This window comes from Theobroma umbraticum, unplaced genomic scaffold, assembly GCF_002168275.2.
Source record: "Theobroma umbraticum cultivar Fairchild unplaced genomic scaffold, ASM216827v3 scaffold_147.0, whole genome shotgun sequence".
Classification (NCBI taxonomy): Eukaryota; Viridiplantae; Streptophyta; class Magnoliopsida; order Malvales; family Malvaceae; genus Theobroma; species Theobroma umbraticum.
The window spans coordinates 6,520,709-6,521,044 of NW_018397259.1; positions in this window are offsets into that span (position 1 = coordinate 6,520,709).

Consider the following 336-nt stretch of genomic DNA (forward strand, 5'->3'; position numbering starts at 1 on the left):
ATTTTTGAAGTTAATTGAAAATCTGGTTTCAACAGTTTTGACAACCCAATTTTGGGTCACCGGAACTCTATATTCCGTAAATGTTTTTGGTTGTTTCTTTAAGTTCTTTTGTAGTCCGAAATGAGATGTTTAAATTGGCATCAATGGCTCGGTTAGGAGCTTCTTGTGTTAAGAGAATGAAAGCCTCAAAATAGGCTCGTTGATACTGAAAACTTAGAAATCTAAGCAATTCTGTGATGATTTCTAGAGTTTTGGCTTTCAAAACTTAGGAATTCTGTACTTTTTTTAATCGAAACAAGTTCTGTTATTGTAGTATGATATGAAGACTTCAAAATG